A 22,771-nucleotide genomic window follows, 5' to 3' on the forward strand; every position below is an offset into this window, starting at 1 on the left:
TTGATGCTTTTGAACTGTGGTGTTGGAGAAGACTCTTTAAAGCCCCTTGGACTTCAAGGAGATCAAACCAGTCAATCCTAAAGGAAATCAGTTCTGATTATTCATTGGAAGGACGGATGCTGAAGCTGAAGCTCCAATAGTCTGGCCACCTGATGTGAAGAACTGACTCATTGGAAAAGACCCAAATGCTGGGAAAGATTGAAGGCAGGAGGAGAAGGTGATGACAGAGGATGAGATGGTTGGATGGCATCACTGACTTGATAGACATGAGTCTGAGGGAGCTCCAGGAGATGGTGATGGACAGGGAAGCCTGGCATGCTTCAGTCCATGGGGTCGTAAAGAGTCAGACAAGACTAAGCAACTGAACTGAACTGATTAATAATAAAAAGGAAGGATGGAATTGGTGTTGAATTATTTATGGAAGACTGTTAGTAGAGAAGGTGTGAAGGTGGGTGAAGATTAGAAGTCCTGTTTACAACATGTTAGTTTTGAGATGGCTATTAACCAAATAAGTATGCCAAGTAGGAAGTTGGATATACAAGGATGATGTTTAATGGACAGATTCAGGCAAGAGATATACATGTCGTGAAAGCCTATGTAAGCTATTTAAATTCATGAGGCTGGGTAAATTACCAAGGGAATGAGTATAAATAAAGAAAAAAGGTCCAAGGCCTAAGCCTGAGTCAAGCCAAAGTCAAGAAGTCAGAAGATGATGTGGAACAAGCAAAGGAGACTGAGAAAGAGAGACCAGTAAAGCAGGAGAAAAAGACTATGTTGTTCTAGAAGCTAAGTGAAGAAAGGTTTTCCAAAAGGAGGAGGTGATCAACTGTGGCAAAGCCAGCTAACAGATCAAGTGAAATGAAGACAGAATTGATCACTGAATTTGAAACAAGGCTGTCACAATGACCTTGAAACGGGCAGTTTAGTAGAGCAGTGGGAGTGAAAGCTCATCTAGAGTGGGTTCAAGACAGAATGGGAAGAGATGAAGTGAAGACAGCTAGTGTAGACAACTCTATGAATTCTCATGTAAACTGAAGGAAGGAAATGGGGCAGTGAGTGGGGTGAACAGAAGACTATCATAAACTGAGATGAGTAATAACATGTCTTTATGGTGAAGAAAGTGATCAAAGAGAAAAGGAAAAATACATGAAGGAGAGGGTAGAATTGCTGGAGAATGTAATGGGGAGATAGGATCTAATGCAGAGCTGGAAGGGGTGTCTTTTGAAGCAATGGAAGTTCATCTGTAGTCACTGTACAGAGGCTGAAAATATAAGTAGACATGAATGTGTGTGGGTAGATGTTTTGGTAGGAGTCTGCAGTTTTCTTCAGACTGCTTCAATTTTCTCAATAGAGAAGGAAACAAGCACACTATTTGAGAGAGTAGTTGAAGGAGGAGGTGTTAGGTGTTGGAGAGAGGAGAATGTGTGAAACAGTCATCTGGAAGAGTGGGTGCAATCACGGACCAGGAAAGAGCAGACGGACCTAGATAAGATCATCATCAGTTAGGACTGAAGGTTTGGACAAAGCCATCAAAAATAAGCAGGGGTGACAAAGCAACTATGCAAACGTACTACTGCAGACAAAGAAGAAGGGAGGGGAAAGAGAGAGAGGTGAATGAAGGGAAGACCCAGCAAGTCTGAAGGAAAACAAAACAAGAAAACAAAGTCATGTTTAAATGTCTTATGGAAGGACTTCATGCTGAAAAAAAAAAAAAAAGAGGAAATAAAACAGGAGTTAAAATATAAGATAAAATCAGAGGACAGAGATGGGGGGGGGCTAAAAAAAGTAAAAAATAAAATGTTAATACACATTATAATATATAAATTAAAAATAACAAGAAAACAGAATGGACTAATGCAGGAAAAACTGGAGAGGACAAAGGTAGGTATTCTGGTTAAGCTATTAAACCTGAAGTATCCCTGGTGGTTCAGACGGTAAAGAATCTGCCTGCAATGCAGGAGACCCAGATTAGATCTCTGTGTTGGGAAGATCCCCTGGAGAATGAAATGGCTACCCACTCCAGTATTCCTGTCTGGAGAATTCCATGGATAGAGGAGCCTGGTGGGCTACAGTCCATGAAAAACATGAAACCCAGACAAGCAACGGAAACCAAGAGGTAGAGGGGAAGGAAGTGAGAAAAGTGGTAAGAGAACTAAGTAGCTGGTCTTTTAAGGTCATTTATATGTTAAGGTCACAAAGAGTTGGACATGACTAAGCAACTAACACTTTAACTTTTCATGAGGAAAATCTATTTAGGTATCCAAGCAGAAAAAGCAAGTCATCCACAAAGGTGGGACATTCTGGCCTCAGATTCTTCCCTGGAAAACTTTCCATGCTGGAAGAAAGACCAAATCGTGACTCCAAAATGCTTTACCAAGACAAGTTGTTCAAGTATGAAAATAATAGGCGGATATTCTCAAACATGAATAAATTAAACACTCAGGAAATGTAGCCCTAATGAGCTCCTTGAAAAAGAAATACTACTTGATAATGAAACTCAGACAACCAAGAGGAGAGTCTAATGAAGAACTCAGGATAGGATAACATAAGGTAATGGGACAGTAAGCATCAAATCCAATTAAACTAGAATTTAACTGAGAGAATTGTGATTGCAGAATAGTAATGTAAATATTATAAGCTCTAATAACATGAAACCCAGACAAGCAACGGAAACCAAGAGGTAGAGGGGAAGGAAGTGAGAAAAGTGGTAAGAGAACTAAGTAGCTGGTCTTTTAAGGTCACTTATATGTTAAAAATTAGATTATGGAGCCCTACAACAAATATTAGTTCAGTCTCATAATGACCTTTAGAATCTGTTCATCTGAAAGAAATCTTTCAGGAACCAACATCTCTTAGGGCAAAGAAACTTTTACCTAACGTTCAGTGAATTATTCAGTTCTATTTTATTTTTCTTTTTTAAATTTAAGAAAAAAATGTATATCTAATATTTTACTATTAAAATAATAACATGCTTCCATACGATTCAATTATTTTACATTTTTTATACTTTATTTATTTTTAATGTAAATTTATTTATTTTATTGGAGGCTAACTATTTTACAATATTGTATTGGTTTTGCCATACATAAACATGAATCCACCATTGGTGAACACGTGTTCCCTATCCTGAACCCCCCTCCCACCTCCCTCCCCATCCCAACCCTCTGGGTCATCCCAGTGCACCAGCCCCGAGCATCCTGTATCATGCATCAAACCTGGACTGGCGATTCAATTCACATATGATATTATACATGTTTCAATGCCATTCTCCCAAATCATCCCGCCCTCGTCCTCTCCCACAGAGTCCAAAAGACTGTTCTATACATCTGTGTCTCATTGGCTGACACTCATACAGGGTCATTGTTACCATCTTTCTAAATTTCATGTATATGCGTTAGTATACTATATTGGTGTTTTTCTTTCTGGCTTACTTCACTCTGTATAATAGGTTCCAGTTTCCTCCACCTCATTAGAATTGATTCAAATGTATTCTTTTTAATGGCTGAGTAATATTCCATTGGGTATATATAGCACAGCTTTCTTTTTATTTATTTATTTGTTTTAATTAGAGGCTAATTACTTTACAATATTGTATTGGTTTTGCCATACATCTACATGAATCCACCATGGGTGTACACATGTTCCCAGTCCTGAACCCCCCTCCCACCTCCCTCCCCATACCATCCCTCTGGGTCATCCCAGTGCACCAGCCCCAAGCATCCTGTGTCCTGCATCAAATCTGGACTAGCGACTCGTTTCATATATGACATTATACATATTTCAATGCCATTCTCCCAAATCATCCCCCCCTCCTACAGAGTCCAAAAGACTGTTCTATACATCTGTGTCTCTTTTGCTGTCTCGCATACAGGATTATCATTACCATCTTTCTGAATTCCATATATATGCATTAGTATACTGTATTGGTGTTTTTCTTTCTGGCTTACTTCACTCTGTATAATCAGCTCCAGATTCAACCACCTCATTAGAACTGATTCAAATGTATTCTTTTTAATGGCTGAGTAATATTCCATTGGGTATATGTACCACAGCATTCTTATCCATTCATCTGCTGATGGACATCTAGGTTGCTTCCATGTCCTGGCTATTTTAAACAGTGCTGCGATGAACACTGGGGTACACGTGTCTCTTTCAATTCTGGTTTCCTCTGTATTTATGCCCAGCAGTGGGATTGCTGGGTCGTATGGCTGTTCTATTTCCAGTTTTTTAAGGAATCTCCACACTGTTCTCCATAGTGGCTGTACTAGTTTGCATTCCCACCAACAGTGTAAGAGGGTTCCCTTTTCTCCACATAAGGATTCTTCAATATCTGCAAATCAATCAATGTAATACACCACATCAACCAATTGAAAAATAAAAGACATATGATTATCTCAATAGATGCAGAGAAAGCCTTTGACAAAATTTAGCATCCATTTATGATAAAAACTCTCCAGGAAGCAGGAATAGAAGGAACATACCTCAACATAATAAAAGCTATATATGACAAACCCACAGCAAACATTATCCTCAATGGTGAAAAACTGAAAGCATTTCCCCTAAAATCAGGAACAAGACAAGGGTGCCCACTTTCACCACTACTATTCAACATAGTTTTGGATGTTTTGGCCACAGCAATCAGAGCAGAAAAGGGAATAAAAGGAATCCAGATTGGAAAAGAAGAAGGAAAACTCTCACTGTTTGCAGATGACATGATCCTCTACATAGAAAACCCTAAAGATTCCACCAGAAAATTACTAGAGCTAATCAATGAATACAGTAAAGTTGCAGGATATAAAATCAACACACAGAAATCCCTTGCATTCCTATACACTAATAATGAGAATATAGAAAGAGAAATTAAGGAAACATCCCATTCACCATTGCAACAAAAAGAATAAAATATTTAGGAATATATCTACCTAAAGAAACTAAAGACCTATATATAGAAAACTATAAAATACTGGTGAAAGAAATCAAAGAGGACACTAATAGATGGAGAAATATACCATGTTCATGGATCAGCAGAATAAATATAGTGAAAATTAGTATACTACCCAAAGCAATCTATAGATTCAATGCAATCCCTATCAAGCTACCAACGGTATTCTTCACAGAGCTAGAACAAATAATTTCACAATTTGTATGGAAATACAAAAACCTCAAATAGCCAAAGCAACCTTGAGAAAGAAGAATGGAACTGGAGGCATCAACCTGCCTGACTTCAGGCTCTATTACAAAGCCACAGTCATCAAGACAGTATGGTACTGGCACAAAGACAGAAATATAGATCAATGGAACAAAATAGAAAGCCCAAGAGACACTGATGTATAGAACAGTCTTATGGACTCTGTGGGAGAGGGAGAGGGTGGGAAGATTTGGGAGAATGGCATTGAAACATGTAAAATATCATGTAAGAAACGAGTTGCCAGTCCAGGTTCGATGCACGATACTGGATGCTTGGGGCTAGTGCACTGGGACGACCCAGAGGGATGGTATGGGGAGGGAGGAGGGAGGAGGGTTCAGGATGGGGAACACATGTATACCTATGGCGGATTCATTTTGATATTTGGCAAAACTAATACAATTATATAAAGTTTAAAAATAAAATAAAATTAGAAAAAAAAATAGAAAGCCCAAAGATAAACCCACACACCTATGGACACCTTATCTTTTATAAAGGAGGCATGAATATACAATGGAGAAAAGACAATCTCTTTAACAAGCCGTGCTGGGAAAACTGGTCAACCACTTGTAAAAGAATGAAACTAGAACACTTTCTAACACCATACACAAAAATAAACTCAAAAGGGATTAAAGATCTAAACATAAGACCAGAAACTATAAAACTCTTAGAGGAGAACATAGGCAAAACACTCTCCGACATAAATCACAGCAGGATCCTCTATGACCCACCTCCCAGAGTATTGGAAATAAAAGCAAAAATAAACAAATGGGATCTAATTAAAATTGTAAGCTTCTGTACAACAAAAGAGACTATAAGCAAGGTGAAAAGACAGCCTTCAGAATGGGAGAAAATAATAGCAAATGAAGCAACAGACAAACAACTAATCTCAAAAATATAGAAGCAACTCCTGCAGCTCAATTCCAGAAAAGTAAACGACCCAATCAAAAAATGGGCCAAAGAACTAAATAGACATTTCTCCAAAGAAGACATACAGATGGCTAACAAAAACACATGAAAAGATGCTCAACATCACTCATTATCAGAGAATTGCAAATCAAAACCACAATGAGGTAGCATAGCTTTCTTATCCATTCATCTGCTGATGGACATCTAGGTTGCTTCCATGTCCTGGCTATTATTAACAGTGCTGTGATGAACATTGGGGTACACGTGTCTCTTTCAATTCTGGTTTCCTCTGTGTGTATGCCCAGCAGTGGGATTGCTGGGTTGTATGGCTGTTCTATTTCCAGTTTTTTAAGGAATCTCCACACTGTTCTCCAGAGTGGCTGTACTAGTTTGCATTCCTGCCAACAGTGTAAGAGGGTTCCCTTTTCGCCACACCCTCTCCAGCATTTATTGCTTGTAGACTTTTGGATAGCAGCCATTCTGACTGGCGTGAAATGGTACCTCATAGTGGTTTTGATTTGCATTTCTCTGATAATGAGTGATGTTGAGCATCTTTTCATGTGTTTGTTAGCCATCTGTATGTCTTCTTTGGAGAAATGTCTGTTTAGGTCTTTGGCCCATTTTTTGATTGGATCATTTATTTTTCTGGAATTGAGCTGCAAGAGTTGCTTGTATATTTTTTAGATTAGTTGTTTGTTGCTTTATTTGCTATGATTTTCTCCCATTCTGAAGGATGTCTTTTCACCTTGCTTATAGTTTCCTTTGTTGTGCAGAAGGTTTTAATTCTGTGATTAAATTGTCCACATTTTTTTTCTGGTCCACGACTTGCAGGATCTTAGTTCCCTGACAAAGAATCGAACCTGTGCTTCCTACAGTGGAAGCACGGAGTCTTATCCATTGGACTATCAGGGAAGTCCCTGTCCACACTCTTAATCCCTTCCGCACTGTACTTCAATGCATTTGCATGTTGGATTGCTTATACATCTCCATTCAGTAGAACTCTTCCATAGCTCACTCCAGGCATGTAATAGTTGCTGGGTAGGGAGAGCATGTATGTGGGTGAGGAGGGCTTTATCTCCCAACTCCTCTTGAACAATGAATTTTAAAAGGACCTAGAGGGCTTCACAGCTGAATTCTACCAAAAATTTAGAGAAGAGCTAACACCTATCCTGCTCAAACTCTTCCAGAAAATTGCAGAGGAAGGTAAACTTCCAAACTCATTCTATGAGGCCACCATCACCCTAATACCAAAACCTGACAAAGATGCCACAAAAAAAGAAAACTACAGGCCAATATCACTGATGAACATAGATGCAAAAATCCTTAACAAAATTCTAGCAATCAGAATCCAACAACACATTAAAAAGATCATACACCATGACCAAGTGGGCTTTATCTCAGGGATGCAAGGATTCTTCAATATCCACAAATCAATCAATGTAATACACCACATTAACAAATTGAAAAATAAAAACCATATGATTATCTCAATAGATGCAGAGAAAGCCTTTGACAAAATTCAACACCCATTTATGATAAAAAAACCCTCCAGAAAGCAGGAATAGAAGGAACATACCTCAACATAATAAAAGCTACATATGACTAACCCACAGCAAACATTATCCTCAATGGTGAAAAATTGAAAGCATTTCCTCTAAAGTCAGGAACAAGACAAGGGTGCCCACCTTCACCATTACTATTCAACATAGTTTTGGAAGTCTTGGCCACAGCAATCAGAGCAGAAAAAGAAATAAAAGGAATCCAAATTGGAAAAGAAGAAGTAAAACTCTCACTGTTTGCAGATGACATGATCCTCTACATAGAAAACCCTAAAGACTCCACCAGAAAATTACTAGAACTAATCAATGAATATAGTAAAGTTGCAGAATATAAAATCAACACACAGAAATCCCTTGCATTCCTATACACTAATAATGAGAAAATAGAGAAATTAAGGAAACAACTCCATTCACCATTGCAACGAAAAGAATAAATTACCTAGGAATATATCTACCTAAATAAACTAAAGACCTATATATAGAAAACTATAAAACACTGGTGAAAGAAATGAAAGAGGACACTAATAGATGGAGAAATATACCATGTTCATGGATTGGAAGAATCAGTATAGTGAAAATTAGTATACTACCCAAAGCAACTTATAGATTCAATGCAATCCCTATCAAGCTACCAACAGTATTCTTCACAGAGCTAGAACAAATAATTTCACAATTTGTATGGAAATAAAAAAAACCTCAAATAGCCAAAGCAATCTTGAGAAAGAAGAATGGAACTGGAGGAATCAACCTGCCGGACTTCAGGCTCTACTACAAAGCCAGAGTCATCAACACAGTATGGTACTGGCACAAAGACAGAAATATAGATCAATGGAACAAAATAGAAAGCCCAGAGATAAATCCACGCACCTATGGGCACCTTATCTTTGACAAAGGAGGCAAGAATATACAATGGATTAAAGACAATCTCTTTAACAAGTGGTACTGGGAAAACTGGTCAACCACTTGTAAAATAATGAAACTAGAACACTTTCTAACACCATACATGAAAATAAACTCAAAATGGACTAACTATCTAAACGTAAGACCAGAAACTATAAAACTCCTAGAGGAGAACATAGGCAAAACACTCTCCGACATACATCACAGCAGGATCCTCTATGACCCACCTCCCAGAATATTGGAAATAAAAGCAAAAATAAACAAATGGGACCTAATTAAACTTAAAAGCTTCTGCACAACAAAGGAAACTATAAGCAAGGTGAAAAGACAGCCTTCAGAATGGGAGAAAATCATAGCAAATGAAGCAACAAACAACTAATCTCAAAAATATACAAGCAACCCCTACAGCTCAATTTCAGAAAAATAAATGACCCAATCAAAAAATGGGCCAAAGAACTAAATAGACATTTCTCCAAAGAAGACATACAGATGGCTAACAAACACATGAAAAGATGCTCAACATCACTCATTATCAGAGAAATGCAAATCAAAACCACTATGAGGTACCATTTCACGCCAGTCAGAATGGCTGCGATCCAAAAGTCTACAAACAATAAATGCTGGAGAGGGTGTGGCGAAAAGGGAACCCCCTTACACTATTGGTGGGAATGCAAACTAGTACGGCCACTATGGAGAACAGTGTGGAGATTCCTTAAAAAACTGAAAATAGAAATGCCTTATGATCCAGCAATCCCACTGCTGGGCATACACACTGAGGAAACCAGAAGGGAAAGAGACATGTGTATCCCAATGTTCATTGCAGCACTGTTTATAATAGCCAGGACATGGAAGCAACCTAGATGTCCATCAGCAGATGAATGGATAAGAAAGCTGTGGTACATATACACAATGGAGTATTACTCAGCAATTAAAAAGAATACATTTGAATCAGTTCTAAAGAGGTGGATGAAACTGGAGCGTATTATACAGAGTGAAATAAGCCAGAAAGAAAAACACCAATACAGTATACTAATGCATATACATGAAATTTAGAAAGATGGTAACAATAACCCTGTATATAAGACAGCAAAAGAGACACTGATGTATAGAACAGTCTTTTGGACTCTGTGGGAGAGGGAGAGGGTGGGATGATTTGGGAGAATGGCATTGAAATATGTATAATATCATATATGAAACGAGTTGCCAGTCCAGGTTCGATGCACGATACTGGATGCTTGGGGCTGGTGCACTGGGACGACCCAGAGGGATGGTATGGGGAGGGAGGAGGGAGGAGGGTTCAGGATGGGGAACACATGTATACCTGTGGCAGATTCATGTTGATGTATGGCAAAACCAATACAATATTGTAAAGTTAAATCAAATAAAATTTGAAAAAAAGAAAAATAATAATAAATGGAGCTAGAGGAGGAATGGTCTTTTTCCAGGGAAGCTGTTCTAGAATCTTTTGTTCTGGGCTCCTAGTATATATTCTGATGACTTTATTTTTTGTTTGTTTATTCATTAAGTCATGTCTGACTCTTTACTATCCCATGAACTGTAGCTTTCCAGGCTGCTCTATCCATGGGCTTTCCCAGGCAAGAATCCCGGAGTGGGTTGCCATTTCCTTCTCCAGGGGACCTTCCTGACAAAGGGATCAAACACACATCTCCTGTATTTGGAGGTGGATTCTTTACCACGGAGCCACCTGAGGAGCCCATTCTGATGACTGGCCTCCTTTATCTCTGAGACTTTGTTACATCTTGTGGTGTTGCTGGCTCAGTGGGTATCAGGTTTCCATTTTGTTCTTCTCCATGCTATCATCCTGCCCCTGCCCTGGCCCATTTCTCTAAGCTGTTATTAACTCTGGTGGGAGAGTCTGAGACCTGCTGCTGGCTCCCACCTACCAGTCTTGGCATGACAAATTGCCTTACTATCATACATAATACTGCCATGTAAAATAGAGTAGGCTTTCTGCTCACATACTGCTACCATCTCCTGTATCTGTTTAGATCCAAGCAGCCTATATATATCATGGACATAAAAGTCATAGAAGAAAAGCATGCTAGGAATCGGTCCTCTATACCAGAGCCAATCAGGATGGATCAGGGAATTCTGTAGATCTCACCTGTTCTAAGCAGCATATTAGCTATGCTTGACTTCAGCTACCACATTTTGCCTGCTGTGTACTTACTCTACCCTGGTATGAAATGTATTTTGCAACAGTGCAGAAGAAATATACAAGATTGATTAGACTTGGTACCATTTGTCCATACTCTTGCAATTATTGTAGTCACTGCTTGAAAAGATGCAAAAAATCCTTTATCCAGTTTTGTTCCTGTATAAAGTTTCATTTAAATTTTAGCAGGTGTTTTTATGTGTAAATCAGATCAACTTCCCATGTTAGCTCCTGATGGTTAACGTTTTGATGTTCTGTTTGCCCAAGCAGACTGATTTGCCATTATGGGAAAATGTTTGAACTAAAAAAAGTCCTCTAAACTTTGTTCACTAATCTTATCAAAGAAAATAGAAGCAGACCATGTAGACAGAAACCTTCAAATTAAATATACCTTTCCAATTCACATGTATTTGATCAGCATTCATTATGGAACTAGGGAGGTAGTTGCTTCTTGATTCTGCAATAGCATTGAGGTTTAGATCACTTTCCACAGTCTTTAAAAATTCAGCTGGGAAAAGAATAGACAATATTAACTGCTAATAACATCTACTCTTTGGTAGTAAGTTAGGATACCTCATAGAACATGTCATTGTCCTTAACAATCCCATCTATCAGGCCTGGTGGACACCATACAATTGTGCCCTTCTGGAAACAGCCGGGCCAGCCTCGCTGTGTGGTGACAGATTGTTTAGAGTGAGCCAATAGTGGCAGAAGAGTTCAAAACCTTGTAAAGGTGATTTGTAGCCTCGTGAAGGTCTAATTTCTGCTTGAGTCGCAGGGATAGGTTATTTCACATACTGTTATTTGGATTTGGAGAACTGCGCTAATGGCCTGGGCCATTTGGTTTCCTTCTCTTTCTCTTGCATGTTTTTAAACTTTTTTTATGTGGACCACTTTTAAAGTCTTTATTGAATTTGTTACAGTATTGCTTGTTTTATGCTTTGCTTTCTTGGCTGACAGGCATGTAGGATCTTAGCTCCCTGACCAGGAATCAAATCTGCACCCCTTGCATTAGAAGGTGAAGTCTTAATCACTGCACTACCAGGGAAGTCCCTCCTTTGCATGTTTTTTATCTAGTCATTCCTTGATTACCTGACTCTTAACTAGGCATATTAATCAGAGCCATTGTGGAAACTTTAAGAAAAAGAAAGAGAAATGCACAAGCTGCAGCCTTATGGGTGTTGTTCAGGTAGATCAGGTCAATGGAGGGGGTCACATGGACTTTGGTATGAATACTGATTCTGTCTCCTGCTAGTCACGTGCTCTTTGGCAAATCACTTACCCTCTCCAAGTCCCATCACTTTATTGTCAAATGGGTAAAATGTTAGCACTGCCTTCATATGGTTGTTGAAAGGGGTGAATGAGTTGACATACAGGGGACAGTACGTAGGTAAAAAATACATCTCTTATTTGAATGCTTACTATTATTGACTCATAGGTAGTGATTAGCCGTCTCCATTTTAAGAAGTTCACAGGTTATCTGGAGTTCTATCCCCACTGAGAATCTCTGCTCCTAAAACGTTCTTGAAAGATAGCTTTTAATATGAAAAGTGAAGCATCTGCTTCAAATCTGTTTTAGAAGCTGGTTAAGATTCTGTGCTATGATGCCACTTCATAAAGCTATGTATGTATATAGGTAGGCATGTGTGTATATATTGAGTATTGATGTTGTTCCTGGCACTGTGCCTAGGTACTGGGGACACAAAGACCATGAAACATGGTCCCTACTCTTAAGAATCGAGTTGCCTAATTCTGCTTTCTGTTCTGCAATGAGGTGGCCCAGTATGTCTAAATACAGGAGTAAAAATTCCCCTTGGCATTCAAAGGTGGGTTTGATTTCTAAAGGAACCTACACTTCTCCAAACATTATTGTTTTAAACTAATCAGTAAGAAATGTTCCATTGATAATCTTTATTTTAATTCTGTTCCAGTGGCTTTTTAAGTGGAGGTACCATTGGCATTTATTAATACCATATGCCAGGCATTTTTACTGATGCTTTCTTTCCATCCTTGTGACAGTCTATGAAATCGTCCTCATGACGTTTTGCTCACAGTCATGTAGCCATAAGCGATGAAATCAGGATTTGAATCCAGACCTGTCTGACTCTAAGTCACATTTTCTGTCCATCCTTCCTTGATGCACATAGGAGTTAAAGATGGGAGCTAATTACTGAGCACAGTTGAAGGGCCATCTTGGCTAATCTTTGTAAAGAAGGCAAAATAGCTAATTGTGATCAATTCATGTAAGTTCTCAAGGAACATTAGTGGTGTTGGGCTTAGAGATCACTTATAATGTCAAGAATGGGCTGTGTGTTCTCTCAGGTTCTTTTTCCACTGAATGGATCCAATTTTTTTTCACAGTTGATCTTAATTATTGAAATGATGAATTGAATGAATCATTGGTGGTTATCAACTGTGTGGTCCTCAACACCATTAATTTATTTAAACATCCTTCAGCTCAACTAAGTCATCTCCTGGTGACATCTGCTTGAACCATACATTTAAGATAGTTCACAGTTTACATGCACTTGAATCAAATACTAAAAACAACACAAGCAAAATGATGTGCTTTACATTTTAGTCCTGTATTGTTCTGTAAAAGTGCATATTAAAGTTTCAGAGATGCCTCCTGCTTTTTAAATAAGGATCACCAAGGGGTCTGGCAAGTGGGCAGCTGGATCCTACTAGAAAACAATGTCATCCTTGTTGAATCAATGCACTTGAATTGAAGCTGTGTCCCCAGGGCCAGTCACCATCACACTGTCCTATCCTTTTGTAGCACAAGAAATCGATTCCCCAGAACAGCTCAGGTGCAGCGGTACAGGAAAAACAATCCTGCCATTCCACACAACCCCACCTCTTCAAATCTGCACATTTCAGAAAGACCATTCTTTCTCCTCTTCCATGTCATCAAATCAACACCCCTGTGCCAGACACTATTTTCTTCATGGGCTGAACTCCTCCTCTGATACTTCTGGGCAGACCTCACAGGCACAATTTGTTACCTGGGCCAAGTGACCTCACAACCTTCCAGGCTTTGAGTTCTCAGAGTTGTCAAAAGATCAGGTCAGGGTCCTGAGGAAAAAATGGGAATTTTTCTCCTCCCGGGTTCCCAGGTGAGAATCAGAGTCCAGATTCTTTTTCACCTCTGAAGGAGTCAGATTGGTGTGGAATCAAATTCATTAATCTTTGTACTTGCCAAAAATGGTGGGTTCTTCCCTTCCCACCATGGTGGGTTCCATTCCCTTTTCTTTTTTGGTTCTGGTGAACTTGAAAAACAGATGCTGCTTCAGGTAAATAGTTCAGTATTCACATGAGTGCAAATTACACTTCCATACCATTGCATTTATTCCAGTGATTGCACTGATTGTGTTTGACCATGTGATAATTAGGCCACATTCAGATCACAAAAGGGCTTCCTTGATAGCACAGTTGGTAAAGAATCCACCTGCAATGTGGGAGACCTGGGTTCGATCCCTGGCTTTGGAAGATCTCCTGGAGAAGGGAAAGGCTACCTACTCCAGTATTCTGGCCTGGGGAATTCCATGGACTATATAGTTCATGGAGTTGCAGAGAGTTGGATATGACTGAGCGACTTTCACTTTCCCTTTCAGATCACAAATCCCCATTCTACACACTTTGGGTTTTCTAATCCAGAATGCACTAATGGCCTATAGAGTGCTTTGGTATTAGGTGACCAGAAAAGTGTAATGTTCTTTCTACTGGGGAGGTGATAATGAAGGATAGTGGGCTGCAGTCCATAGGGTCACAAAGAGCTGGACATGACTTAGTGACTGAACAACAAGAATAACAAAATAGTCATCAGAGAGCACTTTTTCTTACGAGGAATGTTTGCTTGTCATTATAGATTCAAGCTATGTAAATGAAGGTATTGGGTTGGCCAAACTGTTTTTTCCATAACATCTTATGGAAAAATGTGAATGAGTTTTTTGGCCAACCTTATAACTGGAGAGATACATACATACCATTTGCCGTTGTTTTGGGATAGGTAATTTAATATTCAGGTATGTACCTGTTTAACATGAAGTTATCCATTACAAATTCATGGGGACATTTGCCAGAAGAGGAAGTCAGATTCAGCCTGTGGCCAAATTGAGAGCCTTTTCTTTCTCATCCATTCTCTCTGATTTCAGTTCTTTCTTCCATTTAACCGTATGAGCACCTCAGTCAACTCTGAGCCAGGTGAAGAGTGTGCAGTCAAATATGTTGACTGAGGGATGGACTGGGCAAATGTTACCTTCCCTGTAATGGACCTGTGGGCATTTAAAAAGAGGACTGCATGGAGAGAGCTATCCTTAATGGGAAGTAACAATGTCCTGATGATGGCTTTTGAGGTACTAGCAGGTAACTGCTGCTTCTGCCCCTGATGAAGGCTGTCCCTAGACAAGGAGTAATTGCCAGTGAGTGACTAGGTGAAACTGGGAATAGCACCCCTTGAGCTACCAGTGGAATTAGGCAGTGTCTGTTGGAAGAGGGCCACTGTTCTGACAGGTGGGGGCAGAGGAGCAGAGGAGTAAGGCAGAGTGGGAAGGTAAAGTCTGGGGAACAGGAGGGATTTAGGAGAGATTGAATCCAAGTCCTCTATCTACTTCCTCCATCTAACAGATGGCAGTAGTGATGCTCTTGGAGCTTCCCATCTAGTCAAGAAGACAGACCTCAATCAGATGCTTCATGCATTCACCAAAGAGGTATTGAACTTACTACGTAACAAACATGGTGGGTGCTATGAAGAAAAAGTACATGTTTTGAGAGACCTGACCTCACCTGGAGTGTTGGTGAAATCCACTGATGGAATTTCACAACCCAAAGAAGTGAGACTTGAGGTGAGATATCAGAAATGAATATGAAGAATGAAGAGCTATTTAGGCAAGGGTGTATAAAAGGAACCTTCCCCAAAGATGGATGAGCAGGTATAAGGAGATAATCCAGTAGGCTCTAGTACATTACCTGAAGGCCAGCATGTCTGAAGCAGAGCACATGATGGAGGGAGTGAGTAAAGCTGAGACTGAAGAGATAGGAAGGGGGCAGCCCCTTCCAGGCCTACCTGTTCATGGTAAAAAAAAAAAAAAAAGAAAGTGTTGAAACATTTTTGTAATAACAATGTTAAGCCATTAGCAGGTTTTCAGTAAGATAATGTTTTAATTAGCTGACTCCAGCTATAAGGAGGTGAAGAATGGATCAAAGCAGGAGCCCCACTGGAGGTAGTGGGAGTCTTTAGGAGGCTGCCGTAGTGGACTAGACCAGGCACAGCTGACTTAGACTGGGATGGAAGCAGTGGAAGAGAAAAATGGATGTACTGTGTGACCTTGGGCAGGTCTTCACCTCTCTGAACCTAAACAGGCTTATTTTCCTTCAGGTTGGGCCTGTCATATCTAGTGATTTAAGAGCATGCTTTGCTCGCTCACATCATCTGCCTGCTATAATCTCTCTTGAGATGGCAACTATTCAACAAAACATTCGTCCACATTTGATATCTGAGGGAAAGACAGAGCTAGCTTTGAATTCTTTAGAATTGTATTTATTGCAATTCCTTAACGTTGGTGGGCTGGATGAGTTGTACATTTTGGTGATACAGGTGACTTTTAAATGAACGAAGAAACACTGCCACACCTGTTATTCCTCTGATCCTAAAGTACTAAACAAAAGGACTAACACATGTCTTCCCTGTATTCAGCAGTAATTAAATACAGCTACACTTATTTAGGAAACTGATAACAGTAGAGAAATGTAGTGTCAGCTATCTGGAAAAGAGACAGTCCAAGGACTACCTTTTGTTCTTAGAGTTAAAAACACTTCCAAACAAAACTGAAAAGAAAATGCCTTTCAGGGTTATGATATCTTTCCTCCAAGCCTTTGAAACTTGGCAAACATTTCTTGCCAGCTCATCACACTAAGCTCTGTTGTAAACTTACATAAAACTTACACAAGCTTCATTCAGTAGGGAACAAATCAGTCTGTGAGTAAAGTTTTGATTCTAGGTGTTCCAGCAACATTCCTGGTGAGAGTAGGAAAACATCGAAACTAGATGCCTGAACCTTTTTTATTTTTTATTTATTTATTTTTTAACTTTACAATATTGTATTGGTTTTGCCATACATCAACATGCATCTGCCATGGGTATACATGTGTTCCCCATCCTGGGCATACACACTGAGGAAACCAGAATTGAAAGAGACACACGCCTAAACCTTTCAAATGGCTTGGTTCCATGTGATTGACCTTTGTTGTAGCTAAGGTTCTCTGGACAGTACTTTGTCCTAGACATCTTTGGTGATGGCAATGATGGGGAGCTAGCAAGTGAACAGGAGATGGCAAGAGTGAACACTGACATTTTAGGAATTAGTAAACTAAAATTGACTGGAATCGTCGAATTTATTTCAGATGACCATTGTATCTACTACTGTGGGCAAAAACTTAGAAGAAATGGAGTAGCCCTCATAGTCAACAAGAGTCCAAAATGCAGTACTTGGGTGCAATCTCAAAACAGCAGAATGAGCTCTTTTTGTTTCCAAGGCAAACCATTCAATATCACAGTAATCCAAGTCTATGCCCCAACCACTAATGCCCAAGAAGCTGAAGTTGAACAGTTCTATGAAGACCTATAAGTCCTTCTAGAACTAACACCTGCCAAAGATGTCCTTTTCATCATAGAGGACTGGAATGCAAAAGTAGGAAGTCAAGAGATACCTGGAGTAAAAGGCAAATTTGGCCTTGGAGTACAAAATGAAGCAGGGCAAAGGCTAACAGAGTTTTGCCAAGAGAATGCACTGGTCATAGCAAACACCCTCTTCCAACAACACAAGAGATGACTCTACACATGGACATCACCAGATGGTCAATACCAAAATTAGATTGATTATATTCTTTGCAGCCAAAGATGGAAAAGCTCTATACAGTCAGCAAAAACAAGATCAGGAGCTGACTGTGGCTCAGAACATGAACTTCTTAATGTAAAATTCAGACTTAAATTGAAGAAAGTAGGGAAAACCACTAGACCATTCAGGTATGATCTAAATCAAATCCCTTATGATTATACAGTGGAAGTGACAAATAGATTCGAGGGATTAGATCTGATAGAGTGCCATTGTACAAGAAACACTGTACAGGAGGCAGTGATCAAGACCATCCCCCCAAAAAATAAAGGCAAAAAGGCAAAATGGCTGTCTGAGGAGGCCTTAGAAATAGCTGAGAAAAGAAGAGAATCTAAAGGCAAAGGAGCAAAGGAAAGATTACCCATGTGAATGCAGAGTTCCAAAGAATAGCAAGGAGAAATAAGAAAGCCATCTCCAGTGATCAGTGCAAAGAAATAGAGAACAACAGAAGGGGAAAGACTAGACATTTCTTCAAGATGTCCATATGTTTTTCAAGTCAGGAGCAAGACTGACAAGGATATCTGTAGTCACTGTTCTTATTCAGCTTTATAAATGAGATCTTAACCATCTCATTGGGAAAAGAAAAATATAAGGGTTGAAAACATTTTTATTTTCACAGATGGGATGATTGTCTACACAGATAATGTACTAAAATATGTAGACAAATGAGTATAACTAAATGGTTTTTCCTGTGGTCATGTATGGATGTAAGAGTTGGACTGTAAAGAAAGCTGAGCGCCAAAGAATTGATGCCTTTGAACTGTGCTGTTGGAGAAGACTCTTGAGAGTCCCTTGGACTGCAAGGAGATCCAACCAGTCCATTCTGAAGGAGATCAGCCCTGGGATTTCTTTGGAAGGAATGATGCTAAAGCTGAAACTCCAGTACTTTGGCTACCTCATGCAAAGAGCTGACTCATTGGAAAAGACTCTGCTGCTGGGAGGGATTGGGGGCAGGAGGAGAAAGGGATGACAGAGGATGAGATGGCTGGATGGCATCACTGACTCAATGGACGTAAGTCTAAGTGAACTCTGGGAGTTGGTGATGGACAGGGAGGCCTGGCGTGCTGCGATTCATGGGGTCAGAAAGAGTCGGACACGACTGAGCGACTGAACTGAACTGAAATGAATATATGGTTCCACGAGGTTTCTGGGTATAGGCTCAATATATAAAAATCAATAGTGATCCTCTTCAACAGGAAGAATCAAGGAGAAAATGTTATAAAGACAAATTCTGACAACCAACATGGCACCCAATATTGGTATCTCTTTTCCCATGTTTCACTCGTTTCAGGTCCTATGTTGTTTTTGTAAGGTTTGCCCCTCTGCCCCCAGTATGTTTGGATCAAGAAGTTTGTTCTTCCTTTCTTCTAGGCCCTTTAAAAAGAAATCAACTAATTTAGACCAAAGAACAAGTGAAGAGGAGACAGGATCATTGGGAAGAATTTAGAGAATACTCCTATCCAGTGGTTTCTCTTACAGGTCCATAGTGACTCTGCTATAGCTACTGCTTCTGTACCAGCTTATTCAAAATTCAGTTTGTTCCTATCTCTAAGTAAAGGACTTGACAGCTCATTATAGAATGTACTCCCTCAACTTGAGTGTATTCAAGCAAGAAATCTATCAAGTTACTTTCTTTTTATTACTACAATGGACTACTACTCACCATATAAACCAAAATAATGTCATTTGCAACAACATGGATGCAACTAGAGATTATCATACGAAGTGAACTGAGTCAGAAAGAGAAAGACATACCATGTGATGTCACTTATATGTGGAATGTAGAGTATGACACAGGTGAACCTATCTATAAAACAGGAACAGACTCAAGGACATAGAGATCAGACTTGAGGTTGCCAAGGAGGAGGAGGGGAGAAGGATGGACTCGGCATTTGTGGTTGGTAAGTATACACTATTACATGTAGAACTGGTAAATAAGAAGGTTCTGCTGTATAATACAGAGAACTTCATCCATTCTCCTGAGATAAATCATAATGGAAAAGAATATTTTAAATATATATATTTATTTATGTAAAACTGAGTTACTTTGCTGTACAGCAGAGATTGGCTCAACATTGTAAATCAATTCTATTTCAATTTTTAACAAAGAAGAAACACTTCATATATATAAAAGAACCTAGATAAAGTATGTTTGCCTGTGTATGTGTGTGTATGCTCTCTAAACTAATAATCCTCTAAGGACAAAAAAACCATGACTTTGAACAAGTATATACCTTAAATGAAAATAAAGGATCAAAACATATTGTAAAGAATAAGAAGAAAAAGCTTTGTATTTATAACTACTATAATGGAGTGAGTCCCTGGTAGGAAAAGTGGAAGCTTTCATAGGAAAAAATATCGTTTCTGAAACATGGAAACACTGTCACACTAACTAAAACACAGTCTCTGAACATAATAGGAATTATCCCACTTTGTTTAATGAAAGGACAAACTTGACTCTATTTTAGTGAGCTCAGACTGTCAGCTACTTTCAAGCACATAAGCTCTATTTCCTTAGTTATTTATGTAATTTATGAATAAATACTAGAATTAGAGTTTATTTGCAAGATAAATTGCAAAATTGGAAAGGATAAAAAATTCCATTTACATAGTAGAAAAACCCATAATAAATTTGGAGCTATACCTAATAAAATGTATGTCTTTTAAGGAAATATTATGAGCTTTTATTGAATTCCATAAACAATGAACAAAATTTAAATAATAGAAGATATATACCTTTTAAATTGTTTGGAAGATTCAATATCATACATAAATCAATTCCCCACAAATTAACTTGCAGTTCAGTGCAATTCCAATCAAACTCTCCAACAGTTTTGTTTTCCCCTAGAACTTGGCAAACTTGCCCTAAAATCTATGTGGAAAGAGGGTAAAGATTAGTCAAGATTCTCTACAGAAGAAAAACAATATGAGATTAGCTCTATAAGATATTAATAATTGTTATTCACTTATATTACAAAAGTGTGATATTAGTACAAGGACAGACAAGTGTACCAATAGAACAAAATTGAAATTCCAGAAACAAACTCATACATAAATGAGGACTTGGTTTATGACAGAGGAGACATTACAAACCAATAGAATAGTCCTGGGAAAATTGGCTATGTAGATGGTAAAAAAAATTCCTACCCTATACTATACAGACAGAGAAGGCAATGACACCCCACTCTGGTACTCTTGCCTGGAAAATCCCATGGACGGAGGAGCCTGATAGGCTGCAGTCCATGGGGTCGCTAAGAGTTGGACACGACTGAGCGACTTCACTTTCACTTTTCACTTTCATGCATTGGAAAAGGAAATGGCAACCCACTCCAGTGTTCTTGCCTGGAGAATCCCAGGGACTGGGGAGCCTGGTGAGCTGCCGTCTCTGGGGTCGCACAGAGTCGGACACGACTGAAGCGACTTAGCAGTAGCAGCAGCAGCAGCAGCATACTATACAGAAATGTAAACTCAAGATGGATTAAAGATATAAATGTTAAAAGCAAGAATTATTTGATCTTGAAAAAGACAAAGAATACCTTAATGATCTCAAAGTAGGGAAAGGTTTCTTAAAAACACAAAATGGAAACTATACAAGATAGATACATTTGCCTTCATTAAAAGTAAAGACTAGTTGATGAGGTATATATCACAAAGAAAATTTTAAATAATGAGCCACACGTTGGTGGGAGCTATTTTTAGCTCTTATAAATAAGGAAGGATTAACATCTAGAAGGAGAGGGGGCATTAATATCTAGAGGAGAAGGGGACGCCAGATGATGAGATGGTTGGATGGCATCACCAACTCGATGGACATGAGTTTGAGTAAGCTCCTGATGGACAGGATGATGGACAGGAAACCCTGGCGTGCTGCAGTCCATGGGGTCGCAATGAGTTGGACACGACTGAGCAACTGAATAGAATATCTAGAATCTGCACTCTAAAAATCATTATAAGACAGATATTCATTAGAAAAACATACAAAGGATATGACCAGGCATTTTACAGAGGGATAACCTGATTCAACTGTGGTAGTGGTGGTCGTTTAGTTGCTCAGTCGTGTCTGACTTTTGCAACCCCATGGACTGTAGCACCCCTGGCTCCTCTGTCCATGTGATTTCCAAGCCAAGAATACCGCAGTGGCGCTCACCTTGCCACCCAGCAATCTGGGCCTGTGCGAGGAGCCTGCCAGGACAAGTTATACGTGCCCAGGCCATAAGTCCTGACACTCTACTTTGCCGCTGCCGCAGCTTCCACTTCTAGGCGTCAAGGCCACCATCTTGCTTTTATGGAAGCAGCAGGAGTCCAGACGCGAAAGTTCTGAGCTGGGAGTCTTGGTGAGTGAAGCTGCAGTCATGCCGTCTTTGTCACTGCGCCTCACTGTGGTATGCTCGAACAACCAGAACTGGAGCATGGAGGTGCACGACATCCTTAGCAAATGAGGATTCAGTGTCCGGTCCTGAAGAACAGGAACAAACGTGAAGCTTCCAGGACCAGCACGCGACAGGCCAAACGTTTATGATTTCAGAACCACGTGTGACGAGATGTACAAAGACCTTCTTAGGAAAGACAAAGAACTGTATATGCAGAATGGCGTTTTATGGATGCTGGAAAGAAATAAGAGTATCAAGCCCAGGCCAGAGAGGTTCCAGGACTGCAAAGATCCTTTTGACCTCATCCTCTCCTGTGAAGAGCGAGTGTATGACCAGGTAGTGGAAGATATGAATTCCGGGGAGCAGGAGACCTGCCAGCCTGTGCATGTGATCAACGTGGACACCCACAAAGAGGCTACGCTGGGAGCATTCCTCATCTGCGACCTGTGCCAGTGCGTCCAGCTCATGGGGGACATGGAGGATGGGATCAGCAAACTGCTGCAGGTGTTCCAGGAAAAGAGCGGCAGGAGCTTCCTGCACACCGTCTGCTTCTACTGAGCCCAGCCTGATGCCCGGCCCACAGCCCACATGAAGCCATTTTCTTCAGTTTCCTTTTGGTAGTACTTTTTCCTTCCTGATACTTGTTTTTACCTTTAGGTATTCTGCTGGTGGACATTAGCAATACCCAGTAAATGGTACTGTATGCAGTGAGAAGATACAGAAATGCCAGATCACAAAACAAACGTTTTTCCCATCCCTCTTTCCCTTATGAGTAGAAT

At 39.6% G+C, this 22,771-nt stretch overlaps 1 pseudogene; it reads left to right on the forward strand.

Moving 5' to 3' along the window:
• The first annotated feature begins 21,974 nt into the window (after positions 1 to 21,974).
• On the forward strand, positions 21,975 to 22,550 carry LOC109555092 (RNA polymerase II subunit A C-terminal domain phosphatase SSU72 pseudogene; annotated as a pseudogene).
• Positions 22,551 to 22,771: the final 221 nt, after the last annotated feature.

Source organism: Bos indicus, chromosome X (assembly GCF_029378745.1).
Source record: "Bos indicus isolate NIAB-ARS_2022 breed Sahiwal x Tharparkar chromosome X, NIAB-ARS_B.indTharparkar_mat_pri_1.0, whole genome shotgun sequence".
NCBI lineage: Eukaryota > Metazoa > Chordata > Mammalia > Artiodactyla > Bovidae > Bos > Bos indicus.